This window comes from Aythya ferina, assembly GCF_964211825.1.
Source record: "Aythya ferina genome assembly, chromosome: 2".
NCBI lineage: Eukaryota > Metazoa > Chordata > Aves > Anseriformes > Anatidae > Aythya > Aythya ferina.
In genome coordinates this window covers 84,127,630-84,133,058 of record NC_140297.1, presented here as the reverse complement: position 1 = coordinate 84,133,058, position 5,429 = coordinate 84,127,630, and the positions used below count along the sequence as shown (strand labels likewise).

At 37.2% G+C, this 5,429-nt stretch overlaps 1 long non-coding RNA gene across 1 annotated transcript; it reads right to left on the bottom strand.

The window, feature by feature from the left end:
• Positions 1-218: 218 nt before the first annotated feature.
• LOC311432025 lies at positions 219-5,111 on the bottom strand. Its single transcript, XR_014689785.1, has 3 exons — positions 5,024-5,111; positions 3,641-3,699; positions 219-328 (listed from the first exon to the last, which is right to left on the bottom strand). It is a non-coding gene; the product is annotated as an uncharacterized lncRNA (long non-coding RNA).
• Between the last annotated feature and the right edge of the window lie 318 nt (positions 5,112-5,429).

Here is a 5,429-nt window from a genome sequence, read left to right as displayed (position 1 = left end):
TCAACATCTCGTAGCAGAGGTTGCTGTCCAGCAGCAGTGGAAGGGAGATATCAGCAGGGAATGTTTTTGCTCATCCCTCCCTCCCGCCCATTGCTGCATGCTCAGAGAAGTTTATCAGATGAAATCCAAGATGAGGCAAAGACAGCAGATGAGTATAGCAATATTACTGCTGAGTGCTGGGAAGTTCTCCACCATAAACCTATTCACACATCTCTGGGTAGCAGTGGGATGACTGGAGTTTGCCTCATACTCCAGGACACTCTCAGACAGGAGGTTGCTTCATTCTTTGTCTGCAGATGTGAATCTTCTTGATGAATGAAGGGGACTTCTGTGACATGGAAAGCTCATATTTGGTATTGTGTGTGTGGTATCACATATCCCCCTTTTCTTTTGTTTGTAGCCCCATCTGTCAACATCCTACCAAAGCCAAAGAATTCTGTTTGCAGTCTCCTCCTAGCCCTGCCCTGTCCAACCATTCACAGCACTGTGGTAAGAAGCTGAGGCAGTGGAAGGATTATTCCCATTTTTTTAACTTGGTATATATCCTAGTTTCAGCTAGGATAGTGTTAGTGTTCTTCCACTGGTATGGTGCTGTGTTTTCGATTTAGGATGAGAATAATGCTAAAACCAATGTTTTAGTTGTTGCTGAGCAGCGCTTAAACAAAGTTAAGGATTTTTCAACTTCTCTTACAGTCCTGTCAGCAAGGAAGCTGTGGTTGCACCAAAAGCTGGGATGGGACAGAACCAGGACAGCTGACCCAAACTGGCCAAAGGGATATCCCTTTGGTGTCATGAATATGAATACAACTGAAAGGATTGGCTAGGGAGGGACCTCCCTAGCCGATCCCCCACTGCTTGGGGTGTGGCTGGGCATCAATAAACAGGTGGTGAGCAATTGCATTGCACATAAATTGCTTTGTATTTTTATTGCTTTTGTATTATTATCCCTCCCTTTTTTGTCTTATTGAACTGTCTTTATGTCAACCCATGAGCTTTTACCTTTTTTTTTTTTCCTGATTCTCTTCCCCATCCAACTCTGGGGGGACAGGGGTAGGGAAGGGCAAGGGCAAGGGCAAGGGCAAGGGCAAGGGCAAGGGCAAGGGCAAGGGCAAGGGCAAGGGCAAGGGCAAGGGGAGTGAGCAAACATCTTTGTGGTGCTTAGCTGCCTACTGGGCCAAACCACACTATATTTTTTTAAAATAAACCATCAAACTTCAAACAAAGAAATAAGCAAACAAAAAATGTCTTCCTTGAATACTTCTAAACAGGAAGGCATGATGACGGGAATGTTCCAGTCACTGTTTTCCACTTCCTTAGACTTCAACCTTTTAACCTTTTCTACAACAGAAATGCTTTCATTTAACTAGCATAGAACATTAATAATGTTCAGCTAATACTGTCTGAATAAATAAGGAAGCAGAAACACTGAATTTGCCATTACCAAGGACAGCACTCTATCATGTGTGATGGGATTTATTACTGAAAAATTACTTCAGTGTATTCTATGTAATTCCTTCCCTTCAGGAATTTATTTTAAAAATAATGCTTTCTTTCTGAATTACAGTCACTTTTGCCATCCAGTGGAACTTCTGCTTTCCTTTCTTTTAATGAAGTTTGAATCACACAAGCGTCAGTAAAAATTAAGCTAAGAGAGCCTTAAACAAATGCAATTACAGTCAACATACAAAGGATGAACTCCTGACAGCAATATGCATTAGAGTTAACTTCCAAAAGCAAACACTTTTCTGTAGTGCATACTCATAGTGCTTAGTTTCAAACCCTTTAAAAATATCTGGCTATCTAGTGGGTGGCATCCCTGCCCATGGCAGGGGAATTGAAACTAGATGACCTTTAAGGTCCCTTCCAATCTGAGCCATTCTGTGTTTCTATGATAAGTTTATAGTTCCTTTACATGTTAATGCCTTGTTTCACAAACAGCAGTTTGAAGAGAACCAAGAATAATTGTTAGGTAATTTTACAGGAAAACAAAACAAAACAAAACAAAACCTTTCTCCTGCACATAAGCCTTTAACATTCTACTTATAATGGCACAGTGGTTTTCTAATGGTTCATGAAACTGTTTAGGTGTAAGTGATTAACATTTGTGACACATAGCCTCCAGACAGTTACTGCATCAAAATATTTGACTTTGTGTTAAAAATTTTTATTTTAAACCAATAAACCCCTAAAATATCTATGTTTGCAATTTTTCAGAACTTTCAGCAGTCAGTACTGAATGGGACCTCCTTCCATCTCCTCCAATGAAAGCATAGCAATGCTGGTCTATGGAAATTAACAATGCACTTAACAAAACCTTTCAAGTTAATGCTCTTTTTTCTTCATTTAGAATTGAAACACTAATCAAGTTACCACTAGTCAGCTGGCAATTATTAAATCACTATGTTATAATAACATGCTTGCATGCTCTTCTGTAAACTGGAAATTTTGATGGCATTCAGAGCAGGCAGAGCATGTGTCCTTAGATATCTCTGCTACAGAGGAAAGAAAATAAATAAAATCCATCTACTGTACCTATTTAAGAAATTTGTTCTCAGTGTATTAACTGCAATCACCTTTGGAAATGTCAGTTTAAATGGTCATGCTTACACGATCATAAAATCTAATCTTATTTAGGCTTAAAGTGAACACTAAAAATCTAGCATTTCAAAATTTTTTTTTATATGACTTAATTATTCTCATCTCTAACTCTGAAACTAAAGGACATTTAGTTTTAAGTATTGGGTCAAACATATATGCTTAATATACGCTATCCACTGATGGAATTGTGAGGAAGAGACACACTGTTGGGAAAAAAAAAAATCCAAGTTATTTATTTAAAATACACATGGAGGATTTTACCATATTTTTCCTTACAGTTCTGGGTAGGCCAGCTGTCAACAGGTGGAAAGCTGGTAGATAAGATAATGATGGTTCTGAACACTTGAACCCAGGCAAAACAAATGAATACTGAGTCCTTAAATCAACCCCCATTTTTTTTTTTTTCTTCCCTGCGTATGCATTCATATACTCAAGAACTGTGTGTAATCCAATTTCAGAAGGAAAACTAATCTTTTCAAGTTTTATGCTTGGGTATTTGTCACCATCACACAATGAAGTGAAATGGACTGGAATATTATAGTGTTTCATCCGAATACTATTCATACATGAAGGACTTTTTTCCTCTCTCTTACTCAGGAAGGTTGAAGGGAAACCTTCCCTAGGGAACCTACTACTCTGTTACTCACTGCTTAACATTTCTTTCATTTGTTTAAGCAAATTATAGAAGTGCAAACTGTCTTATTAATGAAAGAAAAAAAAATACCCAAAAGTTATTTCTCTCTCCATCATGCAGAGAAGAATGTCACTTCTAGATTAGATTTATTGCTTTTCAGAAAAACACATAGCAATAACAACAAAGACATGATGAGAAAGCAGTGTGACAGTTAGAAATTATTCGGACAGCAATGCCAAAGCTGGTTACTGAAGGCTTACCTGTGGAAATTTTTTATATTAGTTGCATGCAAATTTATACAGACACTAAAAGAAAATAGGTCTTACTGAAAATATGCGACAAGGTAAGAAATACAAGTCAGAAAAAGTCCTTGTGAAATCACATGCAGCAATATGGAACAACACTCACCTCCATCCTTGACAGTTAATCTAGATGAATAGTGTTCCCTTTCTCTACAGGAAGTGGAGCTGGTAATTCAAACAGGAGCATAGATTTAATGTTAAGCTATTAGAGACTCCATTAAGACAGGCCAGTTCATATTGTCTTATTTAAACCAGTTATGGTTTATTTAAACTGGTTATTTAAACTTATTTAAACTGGTTAAAAAAGGCAAGAATGTCTAAATTGATAGAGCATATTATCCAATTTCAAGAAATAAACAGGTTAGGAACACTTGATGGTTCCCAAGGGAGCCATCCTTACACTCAGCATAGAACTCCAAGAAACAACTGCTCATCAAGAGGCAGGGAAATAGAGATATTCCTCAAACACTGAGAGGCAACTTGGGAAGCCTTAGCAGAATCACTATCGTAGCTCCAGGCTGACAGACAATTTTTCCCTACAGTCCCCCCAAACAATGTGTATCGTCTAGCTTTACCAACTGTATTACCCTTCTATGCTATAAGGAAGAAGGACTGGTTTTAATATTCCTATAGGAAAGCTTGGAGCTTTCCAAACACTAGAGACTATTTATTTATTTATTTATTTATGTAGGCATGGATGTGAGTAGATAGGAGACTTTATGAGAAGGAGAGAGAAATTAAGCCTGATGTGTGAATGATAACAAATAACAAAAAGATTCCTCAAGTGGCAGATAGTACTCAAGATACAGGTTCTTCAAAGACTTTTTCAGCGGCAAAACTTAGGAAGTGGTCCAATGCAATTCCACAACTAGTCATCATTCTGTGAGCTCTGGGATTACCAAGGTCTGGTTTTCTATATACACATGCTCTAGTTTGACCATGACCTAGCTTTTCCAGTACTACTTTGCTTCTTCTAGTTGCATACCTGCAAATTTTAGTTTTAAACTTCTACTTCCAGATAAAGTAAACATTTGGAAATGGCTATTCTTTTATCTGACTTGGCAGAAGTGGTCTAAGAGCTCTGACACTCAGACACATGAGGAAACTTGTTTCTTTAGGGAACAAGCAGAGAGTTAAGGAGAATCATAAAGATACTCAGTGTTGTATAGAAGGTAATTTAACATTTCATTATAGAAAAAGTGCTCTTGATAATAACTTACTCTGCATATTTTAATATTTATGCTTGGTATTTGATATGATCAGAAAATTTGACACCTGAGGATTAGTGACTGACTCTGCCCTTTTCTGGATTATTTTTCTTCTGTTGAATCTGCCAAACTCTTGGAAGTGCCGGGGTGGTTCAGAGAATAATATACTAATTTAATCAAAGAAAATCATACAACTGTGGCTGCATTTGTTACCATTAAAGAAGCTGAAAATTATAGGAGCAGGTACAAGTTATTGCTACAGTAAGAATTGCAACACCCACCTGTTTGTTAGGAGTGGTATCACCTTGTTGGCAAATGATCAGGAAGGACAGATGCAATCTGTCACTGAGAATCCGTTCCTGCTGAGATCTAGCATTTTTTACATTAACGAGAAAACAGAATCATGAACACTGGGAATTAAGGCATTAGACACCACCTGTACATCCAAAGGATTACTTAATTTTTATTCACAGTTAAGGGTCTTACAGGAAAAAAAAAAAAAAAAAAGTATTAACACAATAAAAATGCTCAGTTTCTTCTTCATATAAGCTAAATTAACATGAATAAAATCTCTGTAAATACAAAGAGCTGGAAACATCAGGTAATAAGAATGAAAAGTCTAGTATCCAACCTGTAATAAGATTAATTCAATATCATTTCCCCATTTCTTACTCTCTGTCACGAGAG